The sequence below is a fragment of the Engystomops pustulosus genome, unplaced genomic scaffold (assembly GCF_040894005.1).
Source record: "Engystomops pustulosus unplaced genomic scaffold, aEngPut4.maternal MAT_SCAFFOLD_355, whole genome shotgun sequence".
NCBI classification, from domain to species: domain Eukaryota; kingdom Metazoa; phylum Chordata; class Amphibia; order Anura; family Leptodactylidae; genus Engystomops; species Engystomops pustulosus.
The window spans coordinates 35,717-55,255 of record NW_027285234.1 but is presented as its reverse complement, the minus strand read 5'-3'; positions in this window follow the sequence as shown (position 1 = coordinate 55,255).

Below are 19,539 nucleotides of genomic sequence, written 5' to 3'. Positions count from 1 at the left end.
GAGGAGGACAGAGGGGTCTGGAGGAGGAGGAGGACAGAGGAGTCTGGAGGAGGAGGACAGAGGGGTCTGGAGGAGGAGGAGGACAGAGGGGTCTGGAGGATGAGGACAGAGGGGTCTGTAGGAGGAGGACAGAGGGGTCTGGAGGAGGAGGAGGACAGAGGAGTCTGGAGGAGGAGGACAGTGGGGTCTGAAGGAGGAGGACAGAGGGGTCTGGAGGATGAGGACAGAGGGGTCTGGAGGAGGAGGACAGAGGAGTCTGGAGGAGGAGGACAGAGGGGTCTGGAGGAGGAGGAGGACAGAGGAGTCTGGAGGAGGAGGACAGAGGGGTCTGGAGGAGGAGGAGGACACAGGAGTCTGGAGGAGGACAGAGGAGTCTGGAGGAGGAGGAGGACAGAGGAGTCTGAAGGAGGAGGAGAACAGAGGAGTCTGGAGGAGGAGAACAGAGGAGTCTGGAGGAGGAGGAGGACAGAGGAGTCTGGAGGAGGAGGAGGACAGAGGAGTCTGGAGGAGGAGGACAGAGGAGTCTGTAGGAGGAGGACAGAGGAGTCTGGAGGAGGAGGAGGACAGAGGAGTCTGGAGGAGGAGGAGGACAGAGGAGTCTGGAGGAGGAGGAGGACAGAGGAGTCTGGAGGAGGAGGAGGACAGAGGAGTCTGGAGGAGGAGGACAGAGGAGTCTGGAGGAGGAGGACAGAGGAGTCTGGAGGAGGAGGAGGACAGAGGAGTCTGGAGGAGGAGGAGGACAGAGGAGTCTGGAGGAGGAGGAGGACAGAGGAGTTAGTATTATAGGCTGAGGTATTGTGGGCCTGTGGTATGAATACATTTTTCCTCCACAGATACAAGGACCTTAGAGATGGTTCCCTCATGATTCTGTACTGGAGACATAGGCGCACATTTACTTACCTGTCCCGTCGCATTCCCGGCTGTCGTTGTCCGACGAGGATTCGAAAGCTGCCGCGATTCACTAAGGTCGTGCGTCCAATTTCCTGCATCCGTCACTTCCCCGCTCAGGTCCCTGGAGTTCACCTTCTTCTTCCTGGTGCATGTAAGTGCATTGTCCGTGTATAATGCGCTGTGCGGGGAGTCACTAAGATCCTGCACCCGATATCCTGCATGTGTCGCTTCCCCGCTCAGGTCCCTGGAGTTCACCTTCTTCTTCCTGGTGCATGTAAGTGCATTGTCCGTGTATAATGTGCTGTGCGGGGAGTCACTAAGATCCTGCGCCCGATATCCTGCATGTGTCACTTCCCCGCTCAGGTCCCCGGAGTTCACCTTCTTCTTCCTGGTGCATGTAAGTGCATTGTCCGTGTATAATGCGCTGTGCAGGGAGTCACTAAGCTCCTGCACCCGATATCCTGCATGTGTCACTTCCCCGCTCAGGTCCCTGGAGTTCACCTTCTTCTTCCTGGTGCATGTAAGTGCATTGTCCGTGTATAATGCGCTGTGCGGGGAGTCACTAAGCTCCTGCACCCGATATCCTGCATGTGTCGCTTCCCCGCTCAGGTCCCTGGAGTTCACCTTCTTCTTCCTGGTGCATGTAAGTGCATTGTCCGTGCATAATGTGCTGTGCGGGGAGTCACTAAGATCCTGCGCCCGATATCCTGCATGTGTCGCTTCCCCGCTCAGGTCCCCGGAGTTCCCCTTCTTCTTCCTGGTGCATGTAAGTGCATTGTCCGTGGATAATGTGCTGTGCGGGGAGTCACTAAGATCCTGCGCCTGATATCCTGCATGTGTCGCTACCCCGCTCAGGTCCCTGGAGTTCACCTTCTTCTTCCTGGTGCATGTAAGTGCATTGTCCGTGTATAATGTGCTGTGCGGGGAGTGACTAAGATCCTGCGCCCGATATCCTGCATGTGTCGCTTCCCCGCTCAGGTCCCTGGAGTTCACCTTCTTCTTCCTGGTGCATGTAAGTGCATTGTCCGTGTATAATGTGCTGTGCGGGGAGTCACTAAGATCCTGCACCCGATATCCTGCATGTGTCGCTTCCCCGTTCAGGTCCCCGGAGTTCACCTTCTTCTTCCTGGTGCATGTAAGTGCATTGTCCGTGTATAATGCGCTGTGCGGGGAGTCACTAAGATCCTGCACCCGATATCCTGCATGTGTCGCATCCCCGCTCAGGTCCCCGGAGTTCACCTTCTTCTTCCTGGTGCATGTAAGTGCATTGTCCGTGTATAATGCGCTGTGCGGGGAGTCACTAAGATCCTGTGCCTGATATCCTGCATGTGTCACTTCCCCGCTCAGGTCCCCGGAGTTCACCTTCTTCTTCCTGGTGCATGTAAGTGCATTGTCCGTGTATAATGCGCTGTGCGGGGAGTCACTATGATTGTGCACCCGATATCCTGCATGTGTCGCTTCCCCGCTCAGGTCCCAGGAGTTCACCTTCTTCTTCCTGGTGCATGTAAGTGCATTGTCCGTGTATAATGCACTGTGCGGGGAGTCACTAAGATCCTGCCCCCGATATCCTGCATGTGTCGCTTCCCCGCTCAGGTCCCTGGAGTTCACCTTCTTCTTCCTGGTGCATGTAAGTGCATTGTCCGTGTATAATGCGCTGTGCGGGGAGTCACTAAGATCCTGCGCTGATATCCTGCATGTGTCGCTTCCCCGCTCAGGTCCCTGGAGTTCACCTTCTTCTTCCTGGTGCATGTAAGTGCATTGTCCGTGTATAATGCGCTGTGCGAGGAGTCACTAAGATCCTGCACCCGATATCCTGCATGTGTCGCTTCCCCGCTCAGGTCCCTGGAGTTCACCTTCCTCTTCCTGGTGCATGTAAGTGCATTGTCCGTGTATAATGCGCTGTGCGGGGAGTCACTATGATTGTGCACCCGATATCCTGCATGTGTCGCTTCCCCGCTCAGGTCCCAGGAGTTCACCTTCTTCTTCCTGGTGCATGTAAGTGCATTGTCCGTGTATAATGCACTGTGCGGGGAGTCACTAAGATCCTGCCCCCGATATCCTGCATGTGTCGCTTCCCCGCTCAGGTCCCTGGAGTTCACCTTCTTCTTCCTGGTGCATGTAAGTGCATTGTCCGTGTATAATGCGCTGTGCGGGGAGTCACTAAGATCCTGCGCTGATATCCTGCATGTGTCGCTTCCCCGCTCAGGTCCCTGGAGTTCACCTTCTTCTTCCTGGTGCATGTAAGTGCATTGTCCGTGTATAATGCGCTGTGCGGGGAGTCACTAAGATCCTGCACCTGATATCCTGCATGTGTCGCTTCCCCGCTCAGGTCCCCGGAGTTCACCTTCTTCTTCCTGGTGCATGTAAGTGCATTGTCCGTGTATAATGCACTGTGCGGGGAGTCACTAAGATCCTGCGCCTGATATCCTGCATGTGTCACTTCCCCGCTCAGGTCCCCGGAGTTCTCCTTCTTCTTCCTGCTGCATGTAAGTGCATTGTCCGTGTATAATGTGCTGTGCAGGGAGTCACTAAGATCCTGCACCCGATATCCTGCATGTGTCGCTTCCCCGCTCAGGTCCCTGGAGTTCACCTTCTTCTTCCTGGTGCATGTAAGTGCATTGTCCGTGTATAATGCGCTGTGCGGGGAGTCACTAAGATCCTGCGCCCGATATCCTGCATGTGTCACTTCCCCGCTCAGGTCCCTGGAGTTCACCTTCTTCTTCCTGGTGCATGTAAGTGCATTGTCCGTGTATAATGCGCTGTGCGGGAAGTCACTAAGGTCGTGCGTCCAATTTCCTGCATCCGTCACTTCCCCGCTCAGGTCCCCGGAGTTCACCTTCTTCTTCCCGGTGCATGTAAGTGCTTCATCTTGCGACACAATTTGCTTTTTAAATTCCGCAGTTTGTCAGAATCCAACGGCCACGCCCCCCGATTTGTGTCACATGCAAGCCGGCGCCGATGCGACACAATCCGATTGTGTGCGGCAAAAACCCGGGGTAATTCAGCGCAAAACGGAAAAAAATGCGAAACCCAGTGAAAATGCGGCGTTCGGACCCTTAGTAAATGTGCCCCATTGTAACAAATCTTCAGCTGTGATAGTATGGGGGTTAGGACAGATTTCAGCCTCTGGATGGTATTTTTAGAGTCCAGTTATTGTGCGATTCTTGCTCTTCTCTTATAAAGGATGAGGATAATCCGGGACTTGGGGGTCAGAGGTTATCTGAGATGTGTGGACGGATGTGATGGGGAAGCAGAGGTGACCTGTGATCTGCTGCCGAGGCCTCAATATAATTTAGCCCAGATGAGAATCATCCTGTGCGGCCGCGGGGTGATCTGCCGGACCCTCCCTGTCTGGTTTTGCAGCCTTGGTCATAGACAAGGACAGACATGCGGCGGCCCCTGGCACGTCTCCAGAGCGCAGCCAGAGTTCTCCATCGTCCTTGGTGCTGATCCCGAACACCCAGGACCGGCGCCTGCTCTATCATGGTCCACACAGAAACTACACCAAAGCTCTGTTGTCACGGGCGTCCCTGCGGTCCACGTCTCGGATACGTCACTTAGATTCCGGTCCCAGGTGTCGGCTAGTGTCATCATCCGCGGTGGTCCAGGGGGTTCACTGACCCTGAGCCTTGACTGTAAGGCCATGGACCCCACCAAGGTGCCGCCTCCGAAACTGGCTGATCTTACCACCGTTGTGGTCCAGCAGTCCCTGCAGATTGCTTCACAAGGAGATCAGCTTCACTTATGCCATCACAGTTTGTCACGGAACGCTCCAAAGAGGCATTTATTCTCTGTCTGCTCTTTGGGAAGGCCCTGGCTTGGGCTACTCCTCTATGGGACAGAGGCTATCCAGTCACGGCTACCCACACTACATTCCTGGCGGTATTCCAGTCAGTGTTTGAAGAACCCGCGCGGGCTTCCTCTGCTGAAAATGCACTGCTGAACTTGCACCAGAGGGATTTGTCCGTGGGAGAGTATGCTGTCCAGTTCCGTACCCGGGCCTCGGAACTCTCCTGGAACAATGTGGCCCTATCCACAGCGTTTTAAAAAGGACCCTCTTCTCAAGTGAAGGAGGCATTGGCCGCTCATGATGTGCCGTCTACCCTGAGTGGTCTCATCGCCTTAGCCACTCGGATTGACGTGCGGTTTATGGAGCGTGCCGAGGAGTTGCTTCACAAGCTTCCCCAAGTCCATCCTTGACGTCTGCTTAGCCTGGATGTCAGGAGAATCTTTGCCTATATTGTGACAGTCCTAAACATTTCATTGGGGCTTGTCCGGTCCGTCCCCAGCGTCCGGGAAATGCCAGCACTTAGGGTTCTTGGGAGCGGCCCTAGGTGTGACTATTCCTTGACTATTCCTGTGCTCCTCAGCTTCAGTTCCTGCTCTCTGATTCAAGTTTCAGCTTTCTTGGACTCAGGTTCTGCATGTAATGTTTTCCCGGCATCACATTCCGGTGGTTTCTCTCGAGAAGCCTCTCGTTATTTCCTCAGTCAGTGGGCAAATCCTGTCCGGTACTGCACTGAGCATGTCACTCTGCAAATTGGAGCGCTCCATAAGGAAAGACTATCCTTGTCCGTGCTGCCACACTCCACTTTGTCTCTTCCGTGGCTGCAACTCCACGCACCAGTCCTTAACTGAACAACAGGGGAAATCCTTCGTTAGGGACCAGAATGTCTGTCCCGCTGTACGGTGGCGCCTACCTACATGTTACCAGGACTTTGCTGATTTGTTTTCATAAAAATTAAGCAGAGACCTTGCCACCACACCGTCCCTATGATTGTCCTGTGGATCTCCTTCCAGGTGCCTCTCCCCCCGAGGCCGTGTATATTCTCTTTCTGTTCCAGAGACTGCTGCTGTGTCCAAGTATATTAAAGAGAACGTGCAGAGAGGTTTCATATGCAAATCATTCTTTCCAGCTGGCACAGGCTTCTTTTTCATGACCAAGATGGACGATCCCTCCGTCCTTGTATAGACTATTAAGGGCTTAACAAGGTCACGATTAAGAACCGCTACCCCATGCCATTGATCACAGAGCTCTTTGACCATTTGCGTTGTTCCAGGGTGTTTTCCCAGTTGGATTTTCATGGGGCCTACAATATCATCCGGATCCGCAAGGGTGATGAGTGGAAGACGGCGTTTAACACTCGTGAGGGACATTTCGACTACCTTGTGATGCCATTTGGACTGTGTAATGCTCCTGCTGTCTTCCAGGAATTTGCAAAGGACATCTTCAGAGATCTGCTGTATACGTGCGTCGTGGTCTACCTTGATGACATCTTGGTATTCTCTCCAGACCTCAAGACCCATCAGCCCCACGTACGGCAAGTTCTTGGTCGCCTGCGGGCCAATCGCCTCTACGCCAGGCTCGACCAACTGAGTCTTCCTTTCCTCGGATACATAATCTCCGACAGAAGTCTCCAGATGGATCCTGCTAAACTGTCTGCAGTTCTACAGTGGCCACTTCCAGAAGGTCTACGAGCCATACAAAGGTTCCTGGGTTTTGAGAACTATTATTGGCAATTTATTCCACATTTTTCCACCTTGGTGTCCCCCATCGTGGCGTTTACCAAAAAGGGTGCCAATCCCCGTTCCTGGCCCTTGGCGGCTGAAAATGCCTTTTCAAAGTTGTAGTCCTCCTTTGCGTCAACTCCAGTTCTCTCCAGGCCTGACACTGAGAAGCCCTTTCATCTTGAGGTTGACCCATCCTCCATAGGTGCAGGGATTGTGCTCACCCAGAAAGGTCGTAAAGGCCGTACTCTAACCTGTGGTTTTTTCTCTAAGACTTTTTCTTCTGCAGAGAGAAATTAGTGGGGATAGAGAACTGTTAGCCATCAAACTTGCTCTGGAGGAGTAGCGATACCTACTGGAAGGAGCTCATCATCCGGTTTGTGTATATACAGACCATAAGAACCTCCTGTATCTCCAGACAGCCCAGCGCCTTAATGCCAGGCAAGCCCGTTGGTCTCTTTTCTTTTCATGCTTCAATCAAGGTTGATCCTCTTTCCCGCGCCTCTGATGTCATTGGAGAAGAGCCGGTCCCTCGGCATATTATCTCTCCTAAACAACTGGTAGTTGCCGCTCCCGTGGATCACCAGCAGCTTTTTCCCGGCAAGACGTATGTCTGACCTGCAAGATACCACGTTTAGTTTCTCTTCCAGGTTTTCCCTCTGCCAATTTGTTCTTCCAGCATATCATCCGGCTACATGGATTTCCACAACACATCGTGTCTGACCGAGGGATCCAGTTTGTGTCCAAGTTCTGGCATTCCTTGTGTAACCAGCTGCAAGTGAATCTGGACTTTTCTTCTGCTTACCACCCACAGTCGAATGGTCAAGTAGAAAGGGTGAATCAGATTTTGGGCTGTTACCTTCGCCACTTCTTAGCCTGTCAAGATGACTGGTACTGTCTGCAACTTGGTCCCCGCTTCCTTGGTCCTTTTGAGGTCTTCAAAAGCATCAATCCAGTGGCCTACAAACTCTGCCTTCCTCCTACGATGTGCATCCCGAACTCCTTCCATGTCTCCCTCCTGAAGCCAGTTGCTTCTTTCAGCAATCTCCTCCTCCTGCTCCAGAGGCTGACTCCCCAGATGTCTACCCTGTGGAACGACCGGGTGCCACTTAGATTCCAGTCCCAGGTGTCGGCTAGTGACATCGTCTGCGGCAGTCCAGGGGGTTCACTGACCCGAGCCTTGACATCTGTGCACCCTCCTGCTACTTAGTGCCACTTTTCACAACCACACTGCTGAAAAGCAACCTCCAAGTGCAGAAAAGAGCCTCCCCTTCGTACTGTTCCAGGTGCAACCACTTTATTGTTTTATAGCACCAGCAGTGCTGTACAAAAATTATTACCACCCACATCAGTCCTTGTCCCCATTTAGGCTCAAAATCTAGAAAGAAAAGAATAGGAGACCAAGAGGCATGGAGCAAGAGATGGAGGAAGGGTCCGTTAGCGGAAGAGACGGAGGAAGGGTCTATGAGCAGAAGAGACGGAGGAAGGGTCCGTGAGCAGAAGAGATGGAGGAAGGGTCCGGGAGCGGATGAGACGGAGGAAGGGTCCATGAGCAGAAGAGACGGAGGAAGGGTCCTGGAGCGGATGAGACGGAGGAAGGGTCCTGGAGCGGATGAGACGGAGTAAGGGTAAGGGTCCTGGAGCGGATGAGACGGAGGAAGGGTCCATGAGCAAAAGAGACAGAGGAAGGGTCCGTCAGTGGATGAGATGGAGGAAAGGTCCAGGAGCGGATGAGACGGAGGAAGGGTCCATGAGCAGAAGAGACGGAGGAAGGGTCCGTGAGCGGATGAGATGGAGGAAAGGTCCGGGAGCGGATGAGACGGAGGAAGGGTCCGGAAGCGGATGAGACGGAGGAAGGGTCCGGGAGCGGATGAGACGGAGGAAGGGTCCGGGAGCGGATGAGACGGAGGAAGGGTCCGGGAGCGGATGAGACGGAGGAAGGGTCCATGAGCAGAAGAGACGGAGGAAGGGTACGGGAGCGGATGAGACGGAGGAAGGGTCCGGGAGCGGATGAGACGGAGGAAGGGTCCATGAGCAGAAGAGACGGAGGAAGTGTCCGGGAGCGGATGAGACGGAGGAAGGGTCCGGAAGCGGATGAGACGGAGGAAGGGTCCGGGAGCGGATGAGACGGAGGAAGGGTCCGGGAGCGGATGAGACGGAGGAAGGGTCCGGGAGCGGATGAGACGAAGGAAGGGTCCGGGAGCGGATGAGACGGAGGAAGGGTCCGGGAGCGGATGAGACGGAGGAAGGGTCCGGGAGCGGATGAGAAGGAGGAAAGGTCCGGGAGCGGATGAGACGGAGGAAGAGTCCGTGAGCGGAAAAGGCCGAGGAAGGGTCCGTGAGAGGATGAGGCGGAGGAAGGGTCCGGGGGCAGAAGAGACAGATGAAGGGTCCGGGATGGCAAGAGGCGGAGGAAGGGTCCATGAGCAAAAGAGACGGAGGAAGGGTCCATGAGCAGAAGAGACGGAGGAAGGGTCCGTGAGCAGAAGAGACGGAGAAAGGGTCCGTGAGTGGATGAGATGGAGGAAGGGTCCGTAAGCAGAAGAGACAGAGGAAGAGTCCATGAGCAGAAGAGACGGAGGAAGGGTCCATGAGCAGAAGAGACGGAGGAAGGGTCCGGGAGCGGATGAGACGGAGGAAGGGTCCGGGAGCGGATGAGACGGAGGAAGGGTCCGTGAGCAGAAGAGACAGAGGAAGAGTCCATGAGCAGAAGAGACGGAGGAAGGGTCCATGAGCAGAAGAGACGGAGGAAGGGTCCATGAGCAGAAGAGACGGAGGAAGGGTCCGGGAGCGGATGAGACGGAGGAAGGGTCCGGGAGCGGATGAGACGGAGGAAGGGTCCGTGAGCAGAAGAGACAGAGGAAGAGTCCATGAGCAGAAGAGACGGAGGAAGGGTCCATGAGCAGAAGAGACGGAGGAAGGGTCCGTGAGCAGAAGAGACAGAGGAAGAGTCCATGAGCAGAAGAGACGGAGGAAGGGTCCATGAGCAGAAGAGACGGAGGAAGGGTCCATGAGCAGAAGAGACGGAGGAAGGGTCCGGGAGCGGATGAGACGGAGGAAGGGTCCGGGAGCGGATGAGACGGAGGAAGGGTCCATGAGCAGAAGAGACGGAGGAAGGGTCCGGGAGCGGATGAGACGGAGGAAGGGTCCGGGAGCGGATGAGACGGAGGAAGGGTCCGGGAGCGGATGAGACGGAGGAAGGGTCCGGGAGCGGATGAGACGGAGGAAGGGTCCGGGAGCGGATGAGACGGAGGAAGGGTCCGGGAGCGGATGAGACGGAGGAAGGGTCCGGGAGCGGATGAGACGGAGGAAGGGTCCGGGAGCGGATGAGACGGAGGAAGGGTCCGGGAGCGGATGAGACGGAGGAAGGGTCCGGGAGCGGATGAGACGGAGGAAGGGTCCGGGAGCGGATGAGACGGAGGAAGGGTCCGGGAGCGAATGAGACGGAGGAAGGGTCCGGGAGCGAATGAGACAGAGGAAGGGTCCGGGAGCGAATGAGACGGAGGAAGGGTCCGGGAGCGGATGAGACGGAGGAAGGGTCCGGGAACGGATGAGAAGGAGGAAAGGTCCGGGAGCGGATGAGACGGAGGAAGAGTCCGTGAGCGGAAAAGGCCGAGGAAGGGTCCGTGAGAGGATGAGGCGGAGGAAGGGTCCGGGGGCGGAAGAGACAGATGAAGGGTCCGGGAGGGCAAGAGGCGGAGGAAGGGTCCGGGAGGGCAAGAGGCGGAGGAAGGGTCCGGGAGGGCAAGAGGCGGAGGAAGGGTCCGGGAGGGCAAGAGGCGGAGGAAGGGTCCGGGAGGGCAAGAGGCGGAGGAAGGGTCCGGGAGGGCAAGAGGCGGAGGAAGGGTCCGGGAGGGCAAGAGGCGGAGGAAGGGTCCGGGAGGGCAAGAGGCGGAGGAAGGGTCCGGGAGGGCAAGAGGCGGAGGAAGGGTCAGGGAGGGCAAGAGGAGGAGGAAGGGTCCCGGAGCGCAAGAGGCGGAGGAAGGGTCCCGGAGCGCAAGATTTTGGGAGTGTGAGACAGTTCTGTTTGCTTTTCTCACATGCTCTGAATATTTACTCCAAACATTCTTGTATTGCTCGGATTCGACCCCCAGGGCTGCAAAGCGATCGTGTTAACCCCTCTGCTGCTGTGGTATCCAATGACAGGTGACTTTATAACCAAGAGGTATGGAGCAAGAGAGAAAGAGACAGAGGAAGGGTCTTGGAGTGGAAGAGACGGAGAAAGGGTCCTGGAGCGGAAGAGAGGGAGGAAGGGTCCGAGGGGCCAAAGTGAGGGAGGAAGGGTCCGGGGGCGGAAGAGAGGGAGGAAGTGTCCGGGGGCAGAAGAGAGGGAGGAAGTGTCCGGGGGCAGAAGAGAGGGAGGAAGGGTCCGGGGGCGGACGAGAGGGAGGAAGGGTCCGGGGGGCGGAAGAGAGGGAGGAAGGGTCCGGGGGGCAGAAGAGAGGGAGGAAGGGTCCGGGGGGCAGAAGAGAGGGAGGAAGGGTCCGGGGGGCAGAAGAGAGGGAGGAAGGGTCCGGGGGGCAGAAGAGAAGGAGGAAGGGTCCGGGGGGCGGAAGAGAGGGAGGAAGGGTCTGTGAGAGGGAGGAAGGGTCCCGAGCGCAAGAGGCGGAGGAAGGGTCCGGGAGCGCAAGAGGCGGAGGAAGGGTCTTGGAGTGGAAGAGAAGGAGAAAGGGTCCTGGAGCGGAAGAGAGGGAGGAAGGGTCCGGGGGGCCAAAGTGAGGGAGGAAGGGTCCGGGGGGCGGAAGATTGGGAGGAAGGGTCCGGGGGCGGAAGAGAGGGAGGAAGGGTCTGTGAGCGGGAGAGAGGGAGGAAGGGTCCGGGGGGCGGAAGAGAGGGAGGAAGGGTCTGTGAGCGGGAGAGAGGGAGGAAGGGTCCGGGGGGCGGAAGAGAGGGAGGAAGGGTCTGTGAGCGGGAGAGAGGGAGGAAGGGTCCGGGGGGCGGAAGAGAGGGAGGAAGGGTCTGTGAGCGGGAGAGAGGGAGGAAGGGTCCGGGGGGCGGAAGAGAGGGAGGAAGGGTCTGTGAGCGGAAGAGAGGGAGGAAGGGTCCCGGAGCACAAGAGGCGGAGGAAGGGTCCGGGAGCGCAAGAGGCGGAGGAAGGGTCCGGGAGCGCAATATTCTGGGAGTGTGACACAGTTCTGTTTGCTTTTCTCACATGCTCTGAATATTTACTCCAAACATTCTTGTATTGCTCGGATTCGACCCCCAGGGCTGCAAAGCGATCGTGTTAACCCCTGAGCTGCTGTGGTAAACAATGACAGGTGACTGTATAACAAATTGTAGGTTTGGAGGTTTGAGTTGCTTGGTTGGCTGCTGAGGTCCCTGGGTCTTGACTCTCAGGTTGTTAATTTGCCCCCCAGGCCATCACTTTGAGCCCGGAGCCCTGCTCATGTGATTGGGCAATGCTCCGCTCTGAGCTTGGCAGTACCGGCTGTTTACATACTCAGGTACTCTGTACCCCCGGGATGAGCGCTGCTCTTGGTCTTCTGGGAATCTGCACTGCCATCAGCTCTGCTCCGAAATATCAAGAGAAGAGGGTTACATAGCGGAGATTTAGGAAAATTAACCTCTAGGCTGCTGACCTGCTCTTGGGTGTTACCTCCAGATTTTTGGCTCTGTCCTTCATTATTAATGTTATAATTTAGGATTTTCACCCAGCTTTCCAGAAACCCTGAATGAAACCCATCGTTGCAATTTCCTGCTTCTCTCCTCTATAGAGGGATATACAGTGTGAGTCCTGTGTGCTCCTCCCCTGCTCCTCTCCTCTATAGGGGGATATACAGTGTGAGTCCTGTGTGCTCCTCCCCTGCTCCTCTCCTCTATAGGGGGATATACAGTGTGAGTCCTGTGTGCTCCTCCCCTGCTCCGCTCCTCTATAGGGGGATATACAGTGTGAGTCCTGTGTGCTCCTCCCCTGCTCCTCTCCTCTATAGGGGGATATACAATGTGAGTCCTGTGTGCTCCTCCCCTCCTCCTCTCCTCTATAGGGGGTATACAATGTGAGTCCTGTGTCCTCCTCCTCCTCTCCGCTATAGGGGGTATACAGTGTGAGTCATTTGTGCTTCTCCCCTGCTCCTCTCCTCTATAGGGGGATATACAGTGTGAGTCCTGTGTGCTCCTCCCCTGCTCCTCTCCTCTATTGGGGGATATACAGTGTGAGTCCTGTGTGCACCTCCCCTGCTCATCTCCTCTATAGGGGGGTATACAGTGTGAGTCATTTGTGCTCCTCCCCTGCTCCTCTCCTCTATAGGGGGGTATACAGTGTGAGTCCTGTGTCCTCCTCCTCCTCTCCGCTATAGGGGGTATATAGTGTGAGTCCTGTGTTCTCCTACCCTGCTCCTCTCCTCTATAAGGTGGTATAGAGTGTGAGTCATTTGTGCTCCTCCCCTGCTCCTCTCCTCTATAGGGGGATATACAGTGTGAGTCCTGTGTGCTCCTACTCCCCTCCTCTATAGGGAGGTATACAGTGTGAGTCCTGTGTCCTCCTGCTCCTCTCCTCTATAGGGAGGTATACAGTGTGAGTCCTGTGTGCTCCTCTCCTCTATAGGGGGATATACAGTGTGAGTCCTGTGTGCTCCTCCCCTGTTCCTCTCCTCTATAGGGGGATGTACAGTGTAAATCCTGTGTGCTCCTCCCCTGCTCCTCTCCTCTAAAGGGTGGTATACATTGTGAGTCATTTGTGCTCCTCCCCTGCTCCTCTCCTCTATAGGGGGATATACAGTGTGAGTCATTTGTGCTCCTCGCCTGATCCTCTCCTCTATAGGGGAATATACAGTGTGAGTCCTCTGTGCTCCTCCCCTTCTCCTCTCCTCTATAGGGTGGTATACATTGTGAGTCATTTGTGCTCCTCCCCTGATCCTCTCCTCTATAGGGGAATATACAGTGTGAGTCCTCTGTGCTCCTCCCCTTCTCCTCTCCTCTATAGGGGGTATACAGTGTGAGTCCTGTGTGCTCCTCCCCTTCTCCTCTCCTCTATAGGGGGTATACAGTGTGAGTCCTGTGTGCTCCTCCCCTGCTCTTCTCCTCTATAGGGTGGTATACATTGTGAGTCATTTGTGCTCCTCTCCTCTATAGGGGGTATACAGTGTGAGTCCTGTGTGCTCCTCCCCTGCTCCTCTCCTCTATAGGGGGTATACAGTGTGAGTCCTGTGTGCTCCTTCCCTGCTCCTCTCCTCTATAGGGGGTATACAGTATGAGTCCTGTGTGCTCCTCCCCTGCTCCTCTCCTCTATAGGGGGATATACAGTGTGAGTCCTTTGTGCTCCTCCCCTGCTCCTCTCCTCTATAGGGGGATATACAGTGTGAGTCCTGTGTGCTCCTACTCCCCTCCTCTATAGGGAGGTATACAGTGTGAGTCCTGTGTCCTCCTGCTCCTCTCCTCTATAGGGAGGTATACAGTGTGAGTCCTGTGTGCTCCTCTCCTCTATAGGGTGGTATACAGTGTGAGTCCTGTGTGCTCCTCCCCTGCTCCTTTCCTCTATAGGGGGATATACAGTGTGAGTCCTGTTTTCTCCTCCACTGCTCCTCTCCTCTATAGGGAGGTATACATTGTGAGTCATTTGTGCTCCTCCCCTGCTCCTCTCCTCTATAGGGGGTATACAGTGTGAGTCCTGTGTGCTCCTCCACTGCTCCTCTCCTCTATAGGGAGGTATACAGTGTGAGTCATGTGTGCTCCTCCCCTGCTCCTCTCCTCTATAGGGGGATTTACAGTGTGAGTCCTCTGTGCTCCTCCCCTTCTCCTCTCCTCTATAGGGGGTATACAGTGTGAGTCCTGTGTGCTCCTGCCCTGCTACTTTCCTCTATAGGGGGATATACAGTGTGAGTCCTGTGTGCTCCTCCCCTGCTCTTCTCCTCTATAGGGTGGTATACATTGTGAGTCATTTGTGCTCCTCCCCTGCTCCTCTCCTCTATAGGGGGATATACAGTGTGAGTCCTGTGTGCTCCTCCCCTGCTCTTCTCCTCTATAGGGTGGTATACATTGTGAGTCATTTGTGCTCCTCCCCTGCTCCTCTCCTCTATAGGGGGGTATACAGTGTGAGTCCTGTGTGCTCCTACTCCCCTCCTCTATAGGGAGGTATACAGTGTGAGTCCTGTGTGCTCCTCCCCTGCTCCTCTCCTCTATAGGGGGTATACAGTGTGAGTCCTGTGTGCTCCTGCTCCTCTCCTCTATAGGGGGTATACAGTGTGAGTCCTGTGTGCTCCTCCCCTGCTCCTCTCCTCTATAGGGAGGTATACAGTGTGAGTCCTGTGTGCTCCTGCTCCTCTCCTCTATAGGGGGTATACAGTGTGAGTCCTGTGTGCTCCTCCCCTGCTCTTCTCCTCTATAGGGTGGTATACATTGTGAGTCATTTGTGCTCCTCCCCTGCTCCTCTCCTCTATAGGGGGGTATACAGTGTGAGTCCTGTGTGCTCCTACTCCCCTCCTCTATAGGGAGGTATACAGTGTGAGTCCTGTGTGCTCCTCCCCTGCTCCTCTCCTCTATAGGGGGTATACAGTGTGAGTCCTGTGTGCTCCTGCTCCTCTCCTCTATAGGGGGTATACAGTGTGAGTCCTGTGTGCTCCTCCCCTGCTCCTCTCCTCTATAGGGAGGTATACAGTGTGAGTCCTGTGTGCTCCTGCTCCTCTCCTCTATAGGGGGTATACAGTGTGAGTCCTGTGTGCTCCTCCCCTGCTCCTCTCCTCTATAGGGGGTATACAGTGTGAGTCCTGTGTGCTCCTTCCCTGCTCCTCTCCTCTATAGGGGGGTATACAGTGTGAGTCCTGTGTGCTCCTCCCCTGCTCCTCTTCTCTATAGGGGGGTATACAGTGTGAGTCCTGTGTGCTCCTCCCCTGCTCCTCTCCTCTATAGGGGGTATACATTGTGAGTCATTTGTGCTCCTCTCCTGCTCCTCTCCTCTATAGGGAGGTATACATTGTGAGTCATTTGTGCTCCTCCCCTGCTCCTTTCCTCTATAGGGGGTATACAGTGTGAGTCCTGTGTGCTCCTCCACTGCTCCTCTCCTCTATAGGGAGGTATACATTGTGAGTCATTTGTGCTCCTCCCCTGCTCCTCTCCTCTATAGGGGAATATACAGTGTGAGTCATTTGTGCTCCTCCCCTGCTCCTCTCCTCTATAGGGGGATATACAGTGTGAGTCCTCTGTGCTCCTCCCCTTCTCCTCTCCTCTATAGGGGGTATACAGTGTGAGTCCTGTGTGCTCCTCCCCTGCTCCTTTCCTCTATAAGGGGATATACAGTGTGAGTCCTGTGTGCTCCTCCCCTGCTCTTCTCCTCTAAAGGGTGGTATAAAGTGTGAGTCCTGTGTGCTCCTCCCCTGCTCCTCTCCTCTATAGGGAGGTATACAGTGTGAGTCCTGTGTGCTCCTCCCCTGCTCCTCTCCGCTATAGGGGGTATACAGTGTGAGTCCTGTGTGCTCCTCCCCTGCTCCTCTCCTCTATAGGGGGGGTATACAGTGTGAGTCCTGTGTGCTCCTCCCCTGCTCCTCTCCTCTATAGGGGGGTATACAGTGTGAGTCCTGTGTGCTCCTCCCCTGCTCCTCTCCTCTATAGGGGGATATACAGTGTGAGTCATGTGTGCTCCTCCACTGCTCCTCTCCTCTATAGGCTGGTATACATTGTGAGTCATTTGTGCTCCTCCCCTGCTCCTCTCCTCTATAGGGGGATATACAGTGTGAGTCCTTTGTGCTCCTGCTCCTCTCCTCTATAGAGGGTATACAGTGTGAGTCCTGCGTGCTCCTCCCCTGCTCCTCTCCTCTATAGGGGGGTATACAGTGTGAGTCCTGTGTGCTCCTCCCCTGCTCCTCTCCTCTATAGGGGGATATACAGTGTGAGTCCTGTGTGCTCCTCCCCTGCTCCTCTCCCCTATAGAGTGGTATACATTGTGAGTCATTTGTGCTCCTCCCCTGCTCCTCTCCTCTATAGGGGGATATACAGTGTGAGTCCTGTGTGCTCCTACCCTGCTCCTCTCCTCTATAGGGGATATACAGTGTGAGTCCTTTGTGCTCTTGCTCCTCTCCTCTATAGGGGGATATACAGTGTGAGTCCTGTGTCCTCCTGCTCCGCTGCTCTATAGGGAGGTATACAGTGTGAGTCCTGTGTGCTCCTCCCCTGCTCCTCTCCTCTATAGGGGGATATACAGTGTGAGTCCTGTGTGCTCCTACCCTGCTCCTCTCCTCTATAGGGGATATACAGTGTGAGTCCTTTGTGCTCCTGCTCCTCTCCTCTATAGGGGGATATACAGTGTGAGTCCTGTGTGCTCCTACCCTGCTCCTCTCCTCTATAGGGGGATATACAGTGTGATTCCTGTGTGCTCCTGCTCCTCTCCTCTATAGGGGGTATACAGTGTGAGTCCTGTGTGCTCCTGCTCCTCTATAGGGAGGTATACAGTGTGAGTCCTGTGTGCTCCTCCCCTGCTACTCTCCTCTACAGGGGGATATACAGTGTGAGTCCTGTGTGCTCCTCCCCTGCTCCTCTCCTCTATAGGGGGATATACAGTGTGAGTCCTGTGTGCTCCTCCCCTGCTCTTCTCCTCTATAGGGGGATATACAGTGTGAGTCCTGTGTGCACTTGCTCCTCTCCTCTATAGGGTGGTATACATTGTGAGTCATTTGTGCTCCTCCCCTGCTCCTCTCCTCTATAGAGGGTATACAGTGTGAGTCCTGTGTGCTCCTCCACTGCTCCTCTCCTCTATAGGGAGGTATACATTGTGAGTCATTTGTGCTCCTCCCCTGCTCCTCTCCTCTATAGGGGAATATACAGTGTGAGTCATTTGTGCTCCTCCCCTGCTCCTCTCCTCTATAGGGGGATATACAGTGTGAGTCCTCTGTGCTCCTCCCCTTCTCCTCTCCTCTATAGGGGGTATACAGTGTGAGTCCTGTGTGCTCCTCCCGTGCTCCTTTCCTCTATAGGGGGATATACAGTGTGAGTCCTGTGTGCTCCTCCCCTGCTCCTCTCCTCTATAGGGGGATATACAGTGTGAGTCCTGTGTGCTCCTGCTCCTCTCCTCTATATGGGGTATACAGTGTGAGTCCTGTGTGCTCCTCCCCTGCTCCTCTCCTCTATAGGGGGTATACAGTGTGAGTCATGTGTGCTCCTTCCCTGCTCCTCTCCTCTATAGGTGGATATACAGTGTGAGTCCTGTGTGCTCCTCCCCTGCTCCTCTCCTCTATAGGGGGATATACAGTGTGAGTCCTGTGTGCTCCTCCCCTGCTCCTCTCCTCTATAGGGGGGATATACAGTGTGAGTCCTGTGTGCTCCTCCCCTGCTCCTCTCCTCTATAGGGAGGTATACAGTGTGAGTCCTGTGTGCTCCTCCCCTGCTCCTCTCCGCTATAGGGGGTATACAGTGTGAGTCCTGTGTGCTCCTCCCCTGCTCTTCTCCTCTATAGGGGGGTATACAGTGTGAGTCCTGTGTGCTCCTCCCCTGCTCCTCTCCTCTATAGGGGGTATACAGTGTGAGTCCTGTGTGCTCCTCCCCTGCTCCTCTCCTCTATAGGGGGATATACAGTGTGAGTCATGTGTGCTCCTCCCCTGCTCCTCTCCTCTATAGGCTGGTATACATTGTGAGTCATTTGTGCTCCTCCCCTGCTCCTCTCCTCTGTAGGGGGATATACAGTGTGAGTCCTGTGTGCTCCTGCTCCTCTCCTCTATAGGGAGGTATACATTGTGAGTCATTTGTGCTCCTCCCCTGCTCCTCTCCTCTATAGGGGGTATACAGTGTGAGTCCTGTGTGCTCCTCCACTGCTCCTCTCCTCTATAGGGAGGTATACATTGTGAGTCATTTGTGCTCCTCCCCTGCTCCTCTCCTCTATAGGGGAATATACAGTGTGAGTCCTCTGTGCTCCTCCCCTTCTCCTCTCCTCTATAGGGGGTATACAGTGTGAGTCCTGTGTGCTCCTCCCCTGCTCCTTTCCTCTATAGGGGGATATACAGTGTGAGTCCTGTGTGCTCCTCCCCTGCTCTTCTCCTCTATAGGGTGGTATACATTGTGAGTCATTTGTGCTCCTCTCCTCTATAGGGGGATATACAGTGTGAGTCCTGTGTGCTCCTGCTCCTCTCCTCTATAGGGGGTATACAGTGTGAGTCCTGTGTGCTCCTGCTCCTCTCCTCTATAGGGGGTATACAGTGTGAGTCCTGTGTGCTCCTCCCCTGCTCCTCTCCTCTATAGGGGGTATACAGTGTGAGTCCTGTGTGCTCCTTCCCTGCTCCTCTCCTCTATAGGGGGATATACAGTGTGAGTCCTGTGTGCTCCTGCTCCTCTCCTCTATAGGGGGTATACAGTGTGAGTCCTGTGTGCTCCTCCCCTGCTCCTCTCCTCTATAGGGGGTATACAGTGTGAGTCCTGTGTGCTCCTTCCCTGCTCCTCTCCTCTATAGGGGGTATACAGTATGAGTCCTGTGTGCTCCTCCCCTGCTCCTCTCCTCTATAGGGGGATATACAGTGTGAGTCCTTTGTGCTCCTCCCCTGCTCCTCTCCTCTATAGGGGGATATACAGTGTGAGTCCTGTGTGCTCCTACTCCCCTCCTCTATAGGGAGGTATACAGTGTGAGTCCTGTGTCCTCCTGCTCCTCTCCTCTATAGGGAGGTATACAGTGTGAGTCCTGTGTGCTCCTCTCCTCTATAGGGGGATATACAGTGTGAGTCCTGTGTGCTCCTCCCCTGCTCCTCTCCTCTATAGGGGGATGTACAGTGTAAATCCTGTGTGCTCCTCCCCTGCTCCTCTCCTCTAAAGGGTGGTATACATTGTGAGTCATTTGTGCTCCTCCCCTGCTCCTCTCCTCTATAGGGGGATATACAGTGTGAGTCCTGTGTGCTCCTCCCCTTCTCCTCTCCTCTATAGGGAGGTATACAGTGTGAGTCCTCTGTCCTCCTCCTCCTCTCCTCTCTAGGGGGTATACAGTGTGAGTCCTGTGTGCTCCTCCCCTGCTCCTCTCCTCTATAGGGGAATATACAGTGTGAGTCCTGTGTGCTCCTCCCCTGCTCTTCTCCTCTATAGGGGGATATACAGTGTGAGTCCTGTGTGCTCCTCCCCTGCTCTTCTCCTCTATAGGGGGATATACAGTGTGAGTCCTGTGTGCTCTTGCTCCTCTCCTCTATAGGGTGGTATACAGTGTGAGTCCTGTGTGCTCCTCCCCTGCTCCTTTCCTCT